The sequence below is a fragment of the Ammospiza caudacuta genome, chromosome 7, assembly GCF_027887145.1.
Source record: "Ammospiza caudacuta isolate bAmmCau1 chromosome 7, bAmmCau1.pri, whole genome shotgun sequence".
NCBI classification, from domain to species: domain Eukaryota; kingdom Metazoa; phylum Chordata; class Aves; order Passeriformes; family Passerellidae; genus Ammospiza; species Ammospiza caudacuta.
In genome coordinates, this window is record NC_080599.1 from 2,306,559 (window position 1) to 2,324,116 (window position 17,558).

The window sequence follows — 17,558 nt, forward strand, 5'->3', positions numbered from 1 at the left end:
TACCGCATGAGAGGGAGGATTTTGTCTAATCAGCTCGAATGCTGCCTCAGAGACAAACTGAGAGGGTGGTAACTGGTTTCCTGGTTGTCTGTCTGAACCTGCTATCATTGGCAAGTCCATTTTCTCAAAAGAATAGTCTCTTTTGGGGACAACTGAATCCTTTTGTTGAATTACCAATTTTTGCAAACTGTCCACTAAAGACTTTTAATCCTGTTCCATAGAAGTATTACTCATAATAACATCTCCTTATCCTTTTCACTTTCAGCATGTTTAGTTTCTAAGTTACTGTTATCAATAGTTTCTTCACTCTGAGTACAACTGTCCTTTGGTCTGCAGCCTAAGCCCCCGAAGAGGCAGCAGCTTCCTCATTCTCGCTCTGAGCTGGAGGAGCAGTCGGTGTAATGCTCCATTCTGAGCTGAGGGGTTGTTTGCTGCGTGAGAGAATGTCTAAGGTGGTAGAAAGCAGTTGCTGAACTGAAGTTACTGGAAATGCCTGAGGCTGTTCTGACTCAGAGGCAAGGGCTGCACATGCCGCAGCAGCAGCTTTCCTCTCTGCCTTCAGGGCTTGAAACACCTCCATGATAATTTTCCACAAAGTAGCATATTTAGACACCTCTTTTGCCTCACTCCAGCCAGATGCAGTACAGTCCCACAACATCCAACCCACAGCTTCCCATTTCAAAATCTCAAAAGCAACCTGTGCTCCTGTGTAGAAAGCGAGGGGAGACGAACCATCCTCTGATCAGCATCGAACTCCAATTTATTGATCCAGCATGCACATTTTATAACCGTGTTAATTAAGTTCATACATATTGCAAAACCCAAGCTCATCACTGGTTACAGATTAAACACCAACCCCTCCTTTTGTTTTCAATATTTGTGGTTTGTTATTGAAACCAAGATTTGTTTTCTCAGCCTGATATGAATGGTTCTCAAGGCCTTCATGTTTGTCACTTTTGCTTTCCCAAAACTTATCCAAGGACAAGATATTTACTTGTTATTAAAAAACAAGCCTGAGAACTCTGCTGTTTACAGAAATGTGGGAAGCATGAGGCCCTGAGGTATCACAATGGATGGTTCCATGAAGCCACAGAGCTTCACACTGTCCTCTTGGTTACATGGATTCTACAAGACCCTGGAGTGTGACAGGGCCCCTATAGTCCCATGAGTCTCCAGAGAGTCACAATGTGCCCAGGAAGCACTGCAGTGTGACAATGTCCCCAGAGGCACTGCAGTGTCACAGAGGAGCAGCACTGGAGTGGGCACAGCACCAGGGAAGGTTTGGCAGTGTTCCCATGTGTGTGAGACAACAATGGTGGCAACACCAATGTTCCCCTGTCTATGATACCACAGCGGTTCCAAACTGAGCATTCCTCTCTCTGTGACACCACAGCAGTGGCAGCCCTAAATCCCTTCTCTGTGACACCACCATAGTGGAAGTCACAATGTTCTCCTCTCTTTGACACCACAGTGGTTACAGCCCCAGTGTTCCCGTCTCTGTGACAACACAGCTGTGCCACCCCTCATCCCCCTCTCTGTGCCACCACAGAGGTGGCACCCGCAGCGTTCCCCTCTGTATGACACCAACACAATGGCAGAACAAAGATTCCCCTCTTCATGAGAAAACAGTAGTAGCAGCCCCAATGTTCCCCTCTCTGTGACACCACAGCAGTGGAAGCCCCAAAGTTCCCCTCTCTATGACACTGCAGGGTTGGCTGTCCAAAGTTCTACTCTCTATGGCAGCACCACAGTGGCAGTTCCAACATTCCCCTCTCTGTGACACCTCAGCATTTGCAGCCCCAGTGTTTCCCTGTCAGTGACATGACAGCAGTGGCAATACCAATGTCCCCCCTGTCTATGACACCAAAGCGATTGCAACCCCAGTGTTCTCCTCTCTGTGACACCACAGGGGTGACAGTCCCAAATGCTTCCCTGTCTGTGACACCACAGGGGTGACTCCCCCAGCATTCCACTCTCTGTGATACCACTGAGATTGCAGTCCAAACATTGACTTCTGTATGACAAAACAGGGGTAGCAGCCCCAAGGTTCTCCTGTCTTCGAGCCCACAAGGATGGCAGCCCCAACATTCCCCTCTCTGTGATACCACAACAGTGGCAGCCTCAGCATTCCCTTGTCTGAGGAATCAGACCAGAGTCAGCCCCAACATTTCCTTCTCTGTGACACCATAGATGTGGCAGCATCAAGTCCCCCTCTCTGTGACACCACAGCAGTAGAAGCCCCAGAGTGCCCTGTCTGTGACACCACAGCTTTGGGAGCCCCAACATTTCTCTCTCTATGACTCCATGGTAGAGGCAGCCCCAATATTCTCCTCTCTATGACAATACAGAACTGGTGGCCCCAGCATTCCCATGTGTATGATACCACTGTGGTGGCAGCCCCAACAGTCCCCTCTCTGTGACACCCCAGTGATGGCAGTCCCAGTGTTCCCTTCTATGACACTACAGCAGCAGCCACCCCAACATTCCCCTCTCTGTGACACCACAGCTGTGGCAGCCCCATTGTCCCGGTCTCCGTGACACCACAGTGGTTGCTGCCCAAATGTTCCCCTCTCTGTGACACCACAGCTGTGGCAGCAGCACTAGAACAGAAGCAGCAGCCGTGGAACACCAGGGGAGCAAGGGAGGAGCAGAGAAGGAGCAGTGGAACAGTGGGAGATGAGCGGTGTTGGAGCAGCAGAGGAGCAGCAGTGGAAGAGCAGACGAACCGTGCTGAAAAGCACAGCACAGCTTTTGAGCAGCAGTGGAGTGAGCATGGAAAAGGCAGAACAGTGGTGACACAGGAACTACAGCCATGGAATGGTGGTGGCACAGGAACTACAGCCATGGAACAGTGGTGGCACAGGGACTACAGCCATGGAAAAGTGGTGGCATGGCCCCGCAGCTGTGGAGCAGCGCCTGAGATGCCGAAGCTGCGGGACACAGAGCGGCTCCCAGCGCTGTGTCCTGCAGGAGCCGGCCCCGCACACATCGGAGCGATGCCCCTCAGGCTGACCCAGAGCTGGGGCACAGACAGGAATTGCTGCTGGGCTGTGCAAGGTGTGGATCGAGTGCATTTAATGGTGGCCTGGGGGTTCGATCCTGCTCATTGTGGCTGCTTTTGTGCTGTTGGGACCATTCCAGTTCATCTGAAGTCATGAACTCAGGGGAAACTTGGGACAAAAGGAATCAAAGTGCCTTCTGTCCTGCTGTCTTGGTTTGGAAAGACAGGTGCCTGCTAAGGAAGGCAGGAGCCTCTCCTGAAATGGAGAATGTGAACCCTCCCCCTGGGAATTGCTATAAATTTTAAATTAATGGGGTCTCAGGTAAAAAATATGGGAGCAGGAAATAACATTTCTGTAATAGGGAAGAAAATAAAAGGATAAAATCAACAATGCAGTAAACTAAAAAAGCACTTACAGAGTCAGAACACAACCTGACATCCTGTTGGTCAGGCTGTTGGTAGCAATCCAAGTGGAAATGTGGCTGCAGTCCTCCTGGAGTGGCAGGTGTGGTTCTGTTGGAGCAGGGCTCCTGCAGAAAAGGGTGTAGTGTTGCTCAGAGGATCCAATGGAAGAAGAGGCAGCTGCTGTTCCTCTGGGAAATCCAGTAGAGAAGCTGCTGTTCCAGAATCTCCAGATTCTATCTGGCTAGAATGATTGGCTCTTCCCTCTGGGCGGAGCATCTCCCAATGGGATGCTGTAGTTCTCATCAGCCATGCAGTGACATTCAATAGTCTGTTATCAGCAGATGTGCCCCCCAGAGGGAGGACTGTTTGTGGAAGAGATAAGGAAAACTGCCATACAGATGGCAAATAGAATCCATCTTGCCTGCAATCTGGGACACCTGCAGAGAAAGATATCTTGGTAGAAGTTTAATGATTTCTGATTTGGGAACCGAAGTGGGTCAGTTATTGGCCTGTGGTTTGTTCTCATCCAGAAAGATGTTCCAAAGTACTGCAATTTGGCATTAAAAACCAGGAACGTTCCTCTTCATCTGGATATTGCACATGGACTACAGAGCTATTTGTGGTCATTAGGATAGGAAAAAAACTGGAAATCTTTTCCTGATTTCACTCTTTCTTCCTGTCTCTGGGATTAGGCCTCCAACACTCCCTGCAGGTCTTCTTTCCATGATCTGCTCCTCTGGAGTTGGGATGTAACAAATCAGCAGTGGGAAGAGGGAGGACAATGGACCGTCACAACTGCAGACTCTGTTTTTATGGCCTCTGGATTTCCAGTGCTTAGAAATTGTTATGTTTTAAACTGTCTGAACAAATTCCACATTTTGCACTTTTTCCCTTGCAGAAAACCTTCCTTTGTGCTATTTAGGAACTGACCCTGGGAAACACCTCATTGCAGATGCTTTTCTGTTGGTTTTGCTAAGAGATGACAAGAAAATCAGCACAAGGGGCAGGGATGAGGGAAAGGGAAGAAACAATTCCTTTCTTTTCTCTTCCTTGTAGAAACTCTCCTCTAGAGGTTGTGCTTCAGCCAGAGACTTCCTAGGCCAAGGGCTGAGGGAAGCAATTCAGCTGAGGCAGTTGAGACATCTCCTCCCTGGTCTGTAGCCCTGGGGCTAGCAGGGGACACGGGTGCCCCCCTTGCAGCCCTTGCACCCCCTGGAATGGGGAATTCCTCCTGCCTCTGCCAGGCGCTCATGATCCTGGCATTAGCCCTGGCCTGGCTGCTCCTGCTCTGAGCTCCCTGCCATGGGCATTGCTAGTGCTGGAGGGCAGCAGGGAGGGATTCAGTGCAAACCTGGGAGGTGCCAGTGGGCTCAGAGATGGCTGCAGGTGACAGTGACACAGTGACGGGAGGTGCAGATGGACACAGGGACAAGACAACGCCTCTGGGAAAACCTCTTGGAAATTTGGGGGACTTGGAGTGTAAAATACACACGAACACGGACACACAGACACAGAATACTGCAAAGCATTTCCCAGCTGTCTTAGGTTGGACATGGGGGGTGTATTCTATTCCTATCTGATGGGGCAGTTATCTTCTGTTAATTGAGCAGTTTTCTTTATCTCTTCCACAACCCATCCTCCCTCCCAGGAGATATCTTCTGTTAATGGGCCATTGAGTGCCACTGCATGACTGATAAAATTCCATCATCCCATTGCGAGAAGCTCCGCCCAGAGGGAGGAGCCAAGCATTCCTACCTGGATATAATCAGAGAGCTGGAAGACCAGAGTCAGCCTTTTCCACTGGATTTCCAGAGGAAGAGCAGGCCCAAAAACACCACCACTGGACCTTCAGAGGAAAACTCCACCCTCCTACAGGATCCCTGCTTCAACAGAGCCACACCTGTCACTGCAGGAGGAATACAGCCACTGTTTACTGGGACTGCTACCGCCACTGCGCCCCACAGGGTATCAGGTCGTATTCTGAATCTGTTAGCACTTTTTCTTTGTACTATTGCATTTATATTTTAATTTTACTGCTAAATAACTTTTATTCCTATTCCCATATCTTTTGCCTTAGAGCCACATAATTTCAAAATTATAACAATTCGGGGGGAGAGTGTTTACCTTTTCCATTTCAAGGGAGGCTCTTGCCTTCCTTAGCATACACCTGTCTATTCAAACTGAGACAACGCCTCAGGACTCCCAGGCAGTTTTGGAGGAAGTCAGTGCCCCTTTCCCCCTCTCTCCTGCTCCATCTCCCAGCCCAGCACGGCTCCCAGCTGCAGGACAATGCCGCTGCAAACCCCGTCCTGCCAGGGATGCAATGGCGGGGAATCTCCTTCTCCTTCCCTGTGGCACAGAGACAAATCGCATCCTGTCCTTGTCCTTTCTCCTACAGGCAAGAAGCTGAGGATGGAGACCTGGGAGGACAAATCCCCACATCAGAACCTTGTGGAAAAGGCTGTTTTGAGCAGCTCCGAAGCACAGGACTCCAACAGAGACAAAAAGCACTCGAGATCCCATAGGAGGAGGGGCTCCAAATCCAGCCCAGGGTGTTCTGAGGAGCAAAGACCCACCCTGTGCCAGGAAGGTGGAAAGAGCTTCAGCTAGAACTCGGAGCTGGTGGTGCATGAGCAGTTTCACAATGGGGAGAAGCCCTACAAGTGCTTGGAGTGTGGGAAAAGCTTTTGCCAGAGCAATTTCCTGATCCACCACCAGATGATCCACACTGGGGAATGGCCCTACAAATGTGGGGGATGTGGGAAGGGCTTCAGGTGCAGCTCTAAGCTCGTCACCCACCAACGCATCCACACCAGGGAACAGCCCTATGAGTGTCTTGAGTGTCCAAAAAAGTTTCACACCACCTCCACTCTCCTCAGGCACCAGTAGATTCACACCGAGGAGAGGCCCTTCTGCTGCCCCAACTGCAGGAAGGGCTTCACCCGCAACTCCCACCTCATCACCCACCGGCGCATCCACACTAGGGAGAGGCCCTACGAGTGTCTCCAGTGTGGGAAGAACTTCACCCAGAGCTCTCACTTGATCAAACACCAATGGAGGCACTGGTAAGGGAAACTCTGCAAATGCCCCAACTGCAGGAAATGCTTTGTGCACTGCTCCAGCTTCATCCCCCATTGGAGTAGCCACATTTGGAAGAACCCTGGTGATCCATGTTCCCTGTCATTAATGCTTGAAAGAGTCCTGTCCCTTTTCCTGCCCCTGCCAATGACATGATGTGGGTCCAAGAACATGAGGGTCTGGCCATGGTTGCGTCATTATATTCTCTCCCAAATCAGATCATTGCTAGGGGTAGGAAAGGGATTCTCTCTTCCCCAAGGAGAAGGGTGTCCTTTCCAGGCACGAGTGAATATGTGGCCGGGAAGAGACAGTCGGTGGTGTTGCAGTATTCCCTGAAAATAGTTTTTCTGATCTCTACTGTTATCAGTGTTGCTGTTCCTGTTTGTTCCTTATCTCGTTGCTGTTACCAGTAAATTGTTCTTATCCCAGCCCAGGATCTTTGCTGTTTGTGCTTTCCATGGGAGGCGGGAGGGCAGCGAGGGCAGTGTGGTTTTAGCAGGAGCAGGAAATTGGGGAATCCCATTCCTGAACCCCGGCCCATGAAAACCAAGCATCCCAGCTGATCCCAGCCCTGGTGGCCATAGCAGCAGCCTTGGGAGCGGGTCCCTGGCTGGGGCTGTGGGAACCTCTTCCCTCTGGTGCCCAGGGACAGGAGTGGAGGGAACGGCTGCAGCTGAGTCGGGTCAGGCTCAGGTTGGATGTCAGGAAAAGGTTTTGGCCCAGAGGCTGCTGGGGCCCTGCCCAGGCTCCCCAGGGAAGGGTCCCAGCTCCAGGGCTCTCTGAGCTCCAGCAGCGTTTGGATAGCACTGCCAGGCCCAGGCTGGCATTGTTGGGGTGTCCTGTGCAGGGCCCGCAGTTGGACTGGAGGATCCTGATGGGTCCCTCCCAGCTCAGCCAATTCTGTGCTTCTGGGATCCCATGAGCCTGGGGATGGGGGGCTGAAAATCATTGCCATGGCAACGGGCTCTGGCTGCAGGCCTGAGCTGGTGTCCATGGCAACCACCCCATCATGGGGTCTCCATGGAGCTGCCAAGGGACTGACCATAGCAACAGGGGGTTTGTGATGGTTGCCATGGAAACTGACCATAGCAAAAGGGAGGTGGTGATGGTTGCCATGGAAACAGACCATAGCAAGAGGGCACTGGTGATGGTTGCCTGCTAAGGATCAGATTTGTCACAGGCCCTCAAAGGTGTTCCATAGGGACTTTCCAAGAGTCTCCAGGCTGTTCCAGAGCTGGAATGTCACAGGCAGAGACAGGGGCTCCATGGAGACCTGCCAGGGCTTTCTGGGGATGGTAAAGAGCCCTGTGGTCAGAGGCAGTCACAGCCATTCCATGGTGACATCCCAGGGCACCTTGGGCTGCAAAGGCACTGATCTGTCACAGGCACTCATGGGGACTCCAAAGTTACATCCCAGGAGTCCCCAGGCTGCCAAAGAGCCAGGACGTTCCAGACACTCACAGGGGTTCCTGTCATGGGCACAGTGGGATCTTCAGGCAGAGTTTATTAGAGAAGATCCTCTTGGGTCTTGAGGTTCAGAAAGGAGCCCCAACAGCCCCCACAGATACCAAAATGTCACCATTCAATCAGAGATAACACAGACTCCGATCACAAGTCTAAGGGCTCAAAGCCACCCTTTTTTCAATCCTCTTCTTTTATACCTTAATTTCCTAGAGGTGGACATCATTGGTCATTTAATCAACATATTTCACATGATTGGCTAATTAAGACAACACTCTTCATTAAAAATTTTATGGAAAAAACAACCTATTACAAATATTGTCATGGTGCCAGTTATTGATGTTTGTTTTATGCTGGGCCTTTCTGGGGGCTCTCTGGATGTGGGAAACCCTCCTGTAGCAGTTCTGTGCCAGGTAAAAGGAAATGCACACGACTTTTTTTGTCTTCAGCTTCTTGTTTATTGTTATCTTCTCTAAAGTTTTGCATGCTGTGTATACCAGGTTCAGCAAGCTGGACAAACACCTCAAAATGGCTCTAAAATGTACGGTTTCAAGGTCTTTTAAAGTTGTCTTACCCAATTAACTCTTAAAACTTACATTATTTCTACTTATCGACCAATAACTCATCCCTTGACTGTCCAGGTAACCTCTGCACTGTGCTTTCCTTGACCAATCACCCTGTGCCACCAACACTGCAGAAAATGGAGTGGATGAAGAAGAAGACAGGGACTACATCCAAATGCCTCCATCTTGCTTCCTATCTACATCATATTAAAAATCCCAAAATCTAAATTTCTCACCCAAGGGACATGCTATACTACCCTATAATCTATTTCAGACTTTGGTAAATTGTAATCTGTCTCAAACTCCTGGAAGTCCTCTCCATGGGGGAAGGTTAAAGGCAGTGTTTCTGTGGGGGTCAGAACCCCTCAGAGCAGACAGAGAAATATTCCCTTTGCCCTGGATTCCCACACATTTAATCTAAAAACCTTTAACCCTTAACATGTGAAGTTACCAAAAATGTTCCAGGTAAGTAGGATTAGAAGGAGAAGAAATAGAGAACAACAGAAAGACAGAAGATCCATAGAAAGACACACACATAAGTACCAACTGCTGGGGTTCCAGCGTCACTAACAGAGAAACCCCAGGAGAAGGCAGAATCCAGACCATGGGCTGGCCTCATGATCTGGCTTTTAACCCCCTGGGCCTTCATGGGCCTGCTCCTGGGGTGGGACTGCCAATTGCTTGTCCAGTATGAGCCAGAGTAGCACCAGCTGCTGGTGTGTGATTGATTGACAGCTCAGCCAATCAGGGTGGGGTTAGCCCAGCATTTGCTATGTGATTGACAGCTCTTCCAGGCCAGGGCTGGGGGCGGGGCTCTGTCCCACCACAAACCAAGGCCTGACCCAGCCCTGGCCCCACACGGGCATTCCAAGCATCCCAAGGTGTCTCAGGACATCGATCTCATCCAGCCTCTGACAGCGACCACGGTGACACTACGGAACCTCATGGAACCATGGGTCAGTTGTGACAATGGAGATCCAAGGAAACGATGGTGAGACTGTGGAATCCAGGAATCATGGAATCAAGGAGATCATTGTGCAAATCATGGGCCCCATGGAAGCAAGGATCAAGGATCAACCTGTGGTTTGATTGTGATTGATTTAAAATAGAAACAAGGAGCCATTGTTTCACAGCGGGGCTGCGTGGGGCCAATGGACCCTTGTGACTCTGTTGGGGCTCATGAAACCAAGAAGCCATTGTGACATTTCCAGACCTCATGGAATCAAGGAGAGCATTGTGACAGTGTTAGCACCCATAAAGTCAATGGACCATGGAACAGGTCTTCCTGGTTTGGACTCCTGGAGGCTGTCTGAGACGTCCCACTGAATTTGACATGTCAAGGGCCACTTCCCATCTGACCGTGCAGCACTGGGGCTCTGTGCTTTTATTCCTATGGAAAAGAACTGTCTTTCTTGTCTAGGCACCCATGGCCAAAACTGTGATTCCGTGTCTAAAATTCTCTATATCCAAGGGTTACTCCTGGATGAAAGCTGCCCATACAGTCAAGTCTGGCTAGACTTGGCCTCTGGTGACTGCCTCTCATCTGCCCCTGCACCACTGGGGCTCACTTGTTTCCTTCCTATGGAGGCCATTGTGACACTGCAGGCCCTTGTGGAACCTGTTACACTGTAGGAACTTTTGGAACCAAGGGGAACATTGTGACCCTGCAGGGTACCATGGATCCAAGGGGCCACTGTGACACTGTGGGGCCTCAGGGAACCAAGGACATCTTTGTGGCTCTGTTGGGCTGCATGGTCCTAAGGAGCCAGTGTGAAGCAGCAGGGCTTTGTGGAACCAAGAGGCCATTGCTGCATTTCAGGGCCTCGTGGAGCCAAAGGGCAGTTGTGATCCTGCGAGGCACCGTGGATCCATGGAGAGCATTGTGACATTGCAAGACCCCGTGAAATCATGGAGACCATTGTGACTCTGCAGGGCCTCATGGAAGAAGGGTCCATTGTGACACTGTGGGAACTTGTGGAACCAAGGGAATCATTGTTGCACTACTGGGCCCCAATGGAACCAAGGGGCCATTGGACACAGCAAGGCTTCAAGGAACCAATAGACCATTATGACACTGTGGGACCTTGTGGAACCATGGAGACCATTAGGATCCTTACGGACTTGTGTAATCAAAGGGCCATTATGACACCTGAGGGCATAATGGAAGCAAGGAGCCATTGTGACACTGCAGGGCCCTGTGGAAGCAACAGAACATGAAATAGGTGTGGCTGCCTTGGTCTCCCAGGGGCCACCTGACAGGTCTGTCTGACCTTGGAATGTGGAAGGCTGCTCCCATCTGCCCCTGAAACACTGGGGCTCTGGGCTCTTCTTTTCTCTTTTTACAGGCAGCCATGGCCAAAATTTGGATTCCATCTCCAAATATCTCTCTATCCAAGAATTGCTGCCAGACAAAAGCTGCCAGGAGAGACAAGTCTGGCTGGTCTTTGATTCCTGAGTGCCAGAACTCACCTGTTTTCCAAACACTGGAAAGGGCTCTGTGCTTTGCTTTGTATGGAAAAAATCATGCTTCTCCAGACATAAAATTCTGAAATTAGGATTCCACATTCATAATTTTGAATATCCAAGGGTTGCTCCAAGCAAACCTGCAGGACAGACAAGTCAGGCTTGCCTTGGCCTCTGGTGGCTGCCGTTCATCAGCTCCTGAAACATGGGGCCTCCGTGGCTTCCTTCCTATGGAGACAAATGTGACATTGGGAGCCTTGTGAAATGAAGAGGCCATTGTGACACTGCAGAGCACCATGGATCCAAGGGACCATTGTGACACTGTGGAGCCTCGTGGAACCAAGGACATCATTGTGGCTCTGTTGGGCCACATGATCCCAAGGTGCCAGTGCAAATCAGCAGTGTGGTAGTTAGCCCAGCTGTAACTCAGAGTCAGTCAGATTTTACCCTAAAAGAATTGGGCATGAGTTTCAAGCCCTAGGAATCATTTGTTTAACACAGGGTGAGTTTGAGAGTTCCCCCATAAGCCTTTAGTGTTGCTGTGCTAACTTGTCCAAGTGTCTACTCCCCTATTGGTTACTTGTTTCCCCTATATGGTTGTTGTTCTAGTTTTCTACTCCCAAATGTACATGTTGTTGCTTCCCCTTTGTCTCAGGTCTTTGGATCCTGCCCCTCATACTGTTCTCAACTTCTCCATGTTTATTGTTTTTCACCCCGTTATTAAAGTTCCTTTTAAACAACTCCATTGATCCTGCTCCTGTTCATTTTTGCCACCCTCACCCTGAAGTCAGGGAATGAGAGAGGTTTGTCACAGCCACCTTCATTGTGACATTTGGCTCCCGAACAGGGACCTGACACTCAGGAATCCCTGTGTCAGTCACATCAGCTGGGGTTAGCTGGTGGATAGGCCAGTGCTCCCTGGGATTTTGGATTCATCATTGTTTCAAGGGACCTTTCCCAGGATATGCAGGGACAATGACGATTTCACCTGCATAGGTTTGCAGGTGGGTTTAGGGAAATGCAAGACATTTAGTGCCCATTTTGCCATTGTGCCATTGTGTTTTTACAATATGCACCCAAGTCCCATAATTGATTTGGGCTGTTCTGGTGGCTCTTCTTCATAAGGCAGTGTAGAAGTCCATCCAAAAATCCTTCATTTTTTGCCTCACAATTGTCATGAGAAAAGACTACCGAAGGGTTAAAACTGCTGAGCCAGTTGGGAAAGAAAGTCTCCTGCTTATCTAGTGTGTTCACAAGTGATGTTTGCAGAACACGCCATGCTGTACTCGAAGGGGGCATGCTGCCCTTTTCTGGACAATTGAACTGGACTTTCTTCCAAACTCCTGACCTGGCTGGACTGTGCTCTGGGGTGGCTCCTCCCTGCTCCGTGAGAGGACCCTTCTTGCCTGTCTTCAACCACCATGATGGACCAACAGAGATGCAAATCCCCTCATCAAGGAACCAAGAATCCCTCTGGTACCCTATTGGTACCCCCATGGCACCCCCATGGCACCCCCCTGGCAACCTCCTTTCAGAGACTGGGACCGTACTCCCTCCCAACTCAGGGAGTGGGAAAAACCTAACGTACCTGTGAGCATTTGGCCATGAAAACAATGGAACTGTCTCACCCCCTCCTTCTGTTCCTATTCTTCTCCCCTCCATGGAAACCTAATTTCAGCCACCCTTCCCCCAACCAAGATATATATTGGGGTTCGGTTCGACTGCCTTTTGAGTACTCCCCAAGACGTGTACCAGTGAGTTTCGGTGGCGGGACCCCGAAGACATCACATTTTGGTAGCTATACCCCATTTCCTGACCTTCTTTCCTCCCTTTTTTCCTTGTCTTACCCTTCTCTTCCCCAGATCCCTTAACCAAACACATATTTAGCTGTGGTTATAATCAATAAAATTGCACCTTGTTGATTTGTTACTGCAAAACCCCTGTGCCTTTTGTTGGTTATTTTTGCACCCAAAAATCATTCGTCACCCGTTCATTTCGGGCGGACCTTCACAGGCAGAGAAAGAGAAAAATGGGCAGCCAGATTTCCAAAGTAGAAAGGAGCATATATGGATGCTTTAATTCTCACTGATCATGACAAAGTATTTTCAAAGAACGAATTGAAATCAATCACAAGGTGGACCATTAAAAATTTTCCAGACGCCTCTGCTAATGAAATCCATACCACTGAATTTTGGGACTCAGTGGGAGTTAAACTGTACAACTTTTGATCAAAAGGGACCCCATTGCACCCCACATACTCCCCATCATCAACACCACCTTCACCAGGAAGCAGTGTGTTGAAAACTCAATCCATTGGTCACTCCTACCTCAGGACCTCCCCTCAAACCTGCCTTTCTCAGACCTTCCACGGCAGTCCAAGATGGAGACAGTCACACGGTCTTGGAGCATCATGCCCTGGAGACTCAAGACGGAAGGAGCCCGAATGTGGCTTGGGAGACTGACCATCCTCCCTCCATTCTGGCTCCTCCACTTCCTGCTACCACAACCTTCTCTTCCACCCTGAATGAACCTCCAGACTCCACCCTCACAATTGTGGGTCATGCCCCACTCTTAATCATTCCACCTCCATCCTGGGCCATGCCTCCAGAACTCCACCCTGGAAGTCTGCCATCCTAAATCAAGGGCCTTCCTCCTCAACACCTGACAAAATGGCAGTGCCCTTTGCCTCACCCTCCGGCAACAATATACCCCCATGATCAAAGATACAAAGCCCAACTGTCACATAATTCTAATCCAAATGTTTCTGCTCCAAGTTATTCTTCCTCCCCAGAAGACAGTTAGGACTCCTCAGATCCACCTCACCCCTCACTCCCAGAAGATCCCTAGGAAAGGAACAAGACTGGCAAATGGTCTTGAAATTCCTCATTGCCCCAGGATGTTATGAAAGAAGGAGGCAGAACCCCAGGTATCAGCCATTGGTTTAATTGGTTTCATTCCTAGCCATTGGAGGAAATCAAGGAGCTGTGTAGGGCAGCTAAAGACCATAGGAAGGACTGAGCTTGTTTTAATGGCCTAATTAGGGCCATGTTTACAGCACATGTCTTAACCCTCTATGAGTTAAAATATATTAGGACCATGTTGTTATCTCCTACAGAATACACCCTGTGGGAAGGGGGATAGAAGTGTTTACTAAATCAATTAATAGCAGACTATGCTAATAATGAGGCAAGGGCAGAATTGACAATCAACCATCTAGCTGGAGAAGGACAACACAGCCTATAAGATGATCAAGCAGCAGGTATCCTCAGAGAAGTATTGGATGATTAAAGAAAGCCCTTAAAGAAATGGCTTTGCAAGCTTTAATCCAGGTATCGGATGGTAGCACCCCCAATTTGGACTACCTTGGGTGGCTGCAGCTAAAGCTTTAGGACAATTTGACCATCTGGGGTGCCTGTTAAGTAAGCAAGCCAATGCTATCTCCCTTGCATTGAGTGGCCTGCTCTCAGACATAGAGACCATCAGACATGCCACCTTGCAGAACAGCAATAGAGGTTTTACTCTGGGCACCTGGGCATGGCGGTGTAGACTCTGAGGGCATGTATTGCATGAACCTCTCCAGGCACAGTGACTCAATCCACAAGAGCATTCAGGTACTGAAGGGTTCAAGAATATTCAAGTGAAAAACAAAGACTGGTTCAATAAACTCTTCCAATCCAAGGGACTAAAGGGATGGATAATATCTAGCTAAAACAGGACTATTAATTCTCTTAGTTGTTGTTGTATTATTAGTTGTCCCATGTTTGTTTGGATGCTTTTAGAAAATCTTACGAAATTCTTTCAGTTTCATCTTTGTTGTAAAACAAAACGGAGGAAGATACACAACACAGGATCCTCATGGACACCTTGGAGGAGAGAACTGGAGGCCAGGATGGCACAAAAACTTCTCAGAGACTCAGTGTGGGAAGGAAACCCCTTAAAAGTACCTAGAAGTATTCTTAAATGCATAAAGTACCTTAAAAACCTTGAGTATCTCAAAGCATTAAATGGGCACCACTGAGTGTCAGTACAAAGTTCTCAAGGGACTCATTAAAGCAGATAATTGGGGCCATGATTGCACAAAACTCTCACAGAGTCTGTATCAAGAGAGAAACACCAGGCACCTTAAAATAACTGAAGTACCCTGAAGTATTAATGAGCCCCACTGAGTGTTGTTACTGACAAAGCCTCTCCAGGGACTAATTCCAGCAGATAATTGGAGGACATGATTGCACAAACCTCTCAGAGACTCTAATAAAAAAGCCAAACCCAAAGTCCTTTGAAAAACCTGGAGTCCCTGAAGGGAGCATTCAGGAGCCCCCAGGCCATTGCTGAGCAAGGCTCCCCAGGGACTCCTTCCAGCAGATCCTTGAGGCCACTGGGAGGTGGGCTAGGGGGGATGCTGAGGGCAGGACAAGGGGCTGACAGTGCCCAGCCTGGCTGGGGCTGTGCCAGGAGGCCCCAGTTCCTCAAGACAAGGTGTCTCCTCCCAGCCCTTGGTGGCACAGACCCTGCTGCTGTGCCCAAGGGCACCAAGACTTGGCTTCTCTTTGTCCCCACCTGTCATCACTGCCTCCAGTTCTCTGCTCTGCCTGGGGCCTGGGGACACTTTCTCAGTCATTTCTCTCAGTGGGACCCATTAAAAGTCCAAGAAAATTTGGAGTTGGATTCTGACTTGGAGTTCTGAAGAGGTTGAGTCAGCTCCCTCTCAGGGACTGATGTTCAGGGCCTGAGCACAAAGCCCCAGAGGCTCATTAAAGTCCTTGTGCTGTGTCTGTGCTGATGAGCTGGGCCGGGCTCCTGGCACAGAGGCAGCTCCTGGTAACCAAGAAGAGCTTCAAAAGCACATTTCTCTTGATGAGCAGCTCTTCTCTCAGCTCAGCAGGGCTGGGGCACTGCCTGCAGCCACCCTGGGCACAGCACAGAGGCACAGAGAGCTTCAATCAGTCAGGGCTGGGAAGGTGCTGAGAAGTGCCTGGGGCAGAATCACTGCCAGCCCTTGGCACAGGAACCTCTGGCTGCAGGACAATGCAGCTGCAGCTCCTGGAGCCATCTCCTAAAGCTGGAACATCCCAATGCCTACAGACCCTGTGAGTACATTCTCTGATTGTCTCTTGTGCAGAGCAGCCAGGGGTGCCCAGGGCTGTCCTGCAGAGCAGGGTCCTGCAGTCCAGGGTGCTGTGCTGGGGCAGGGACTCTGCTGCCTTCCAGGGACAGCTCTCAGCCAGCCCTGGCAGCTTCTCCCAGCACTGGGGGACAAGATCTGGGTAGGAGGAGACAGCTGGTAAGGCTTGGAAGTGTTCTCTTTGTGGTGGTGAGGATGCTGCATTGTTCAGAATTGATCATGCATGATATATAACTGCTGCACATTTCGAAGTATTTTATACAGGGAGCACAGCAAGGCAGGGGCTGCATAAAAGAGGAATTCCTGTTTTTTTAACCTACTGGTCTCGGTTGCCTGGATGGGCAATTGCCCATAGATATTCATCTCCTAATTCTGGCTGAGAAAAACAAAAACATTTTTTCTCAGATCTGAATAAACCATGCAGTCACAGAAATCAGCTCAGGACCCCTCACAGGTGGCATCAGTGTTGCTTTTCCAGCCTCCTCAAGGTTGCTCTGACATTGCCATCAGAGCCTGCAGAGCCAGAGAGGCCTCTGGGCAGTGCCAGAGCTGGGAGGGGACTGCAGGGCAGAGCTGAGCCCCCAAGGCTGGGCTGGGCTCTGGCAGAACTGGCAGGGCTCAGCCCTGGGCACAGAGAAGCAGCTGCTGGCAGGGACAGCTCCAGGCAGCAGAGCCCTGGACAGGCAGTGGGGGGAAAGTGCCCCAAAGCTCTGCTGGGATATTTAAAATCCTCTCCAAACCCTACTATTCCATGATTACTTTTTTTACAGATCCTCCTGCCAAGACATTGCAAATGTCCAACAGCAGCTCCATCAGGCACTTCCTCCTGCTGGCATTGGCAGACACGCGGCAGCTGCAGCTCCTGCACTTCTGCCTCTTGCTGGGCATCTCCCTGGCTGCCCTCCTGGGCAACGGCCTCATCATCAGCGCCGTAGCCTACAGCCACCACCTGCACACGCCCATGTTCTTCTTCCTGCTCAACCTGGCCCTCACTGACCTGGGCTCCATCTGCACCACGGTCCCCAAAGCCATGCACAATTCCCTCTGGGACACCAGGGACATCTCCTACACAGGATGTGTTGCCCAAGTTTTTTTTTTTGTTTTCTACGCAGCAACAGAGTTTTATCTCCTGACTGTCATGTGCTATGACCGCTACGTGTCCATCTGCAAACCCCTGCACTATGGGACCCTCCTGGGCAGCAGAGCTTGTGCCCACATGGCAGCAGCTGCCTGGGCCAGTGCCCTTCTCTTTTCGCTGATCCACACAGCCAATATATTTTCCCTGCCCCTGTGCCATGGCAGTGCCCTGGGCCAGTTCTTCTGTGAAATACCCGCAATCCTCAAGCTCTCCTGCTCCAAACATTATCTCAGGGAATTTGTCCTAATTGCTGTAAGTGTGTGTTTAAATTTTGGTTGTTTTGTGTTCATTGTTTTCTCCTATGTGGAGATCTTCAGGGCTGTGCTG

General features: G+C 50.0%; 1 pseudogene; it reads left to right on the forward strand.

Moving 5' to 3' along the window:
- LOC131560158 (zinc finger protein 850-like) overlaps window positions 1-17,558 on the forward strand; it is a 596,580-nt pseudogene that overhangs the window by 376,578 nt on the left and 202,444 nt on the right.